Source organism: Parasteatoda tepidariorum, chromosome 3, assembly GCF_043381705.1.
Source record: "Parasteatoda tepidariorum isolate YZ-2023 chromosome 3, CAS_Ptep_4.0, whole genome shotgun sequence".
In the NCBI taxonomy this organism is placed as follows: Eukaryota; Metazoa; Arthropoda; class Arachnida; order Araneae; family Theridiidae; genus Parasteatoda; species Parasteatoda tepidariorum.
Genome location: NC_092206.1, coordinates 71,264,033 through 71,264,490, shown reverse-complemented (window position 1 = coordinate 71,264,490; position 458 = coordinate 71,264,033). Strand labels below are relative to the sequence as shown.

The 458-nt window shown below is 26.4% G+C and overlaps 1 protein-coding gene across 3 annotated transcripts in view; it reads right to left on the bottom strand.

Moving 5' to 3' along the window:
* Positions 1-458, bottom strand: part of LOC107437673 (F-box and leucine rich repeat protein jetlag) — an 18,750-nt gene extending 18,292 nt beyond the window's left edge. For 2 of the 3 annotated variants that reach the window (XR_011636436.1, XM_043051888.2), the window contains exon 1: positions 196-458. The gene's annotated coding sequence lies outside the window, so the exon portion shown is untranslated. Of the gene's footprint in view, positions 1-172 lie in introns of all 3 variants that reach the window. The other variant, XM_043051889.2, reaches the window with a different exon arrangement.

The window sequence follows — 458 nt, the reverse complement described above, 5'->3', positions numbered from 1 at the left end:
TATATATTGATATTTGCAACAGTAATAATGAATTTCATATTGTGGTAAAATAAAATAATATTCAGAAAAATGACTTTTTTTAAAAAAATTAGAGACAGATTTTAGACCAAAGAGACTATTATAGAAAATAGATATCTCATTAGCATATCACATCATAACCAGACTAATTTGCCTTCTTTTATTTACAATGCTCACCAATATTTTTTAGCTCCAAGAAAGGGCACTATGGCATCTTGAGAGAAAAATTACTTTTAAAAAAATTGATTTTCATTAAAAAATAATTGCTACTAATAAAAGAACAGTAAAAAAAAAGTCTGAACGGGATATTTACAAACACGATAGAGTATTGCCAACAATTTAGAATAAAAGTAAATATTTTTCCCCACTTCACTTCAAATTTTTACAACTGAATGCACTTGCGTAGAAGAAGAGAATCATTTCGTGAAAATCCTTCTCAT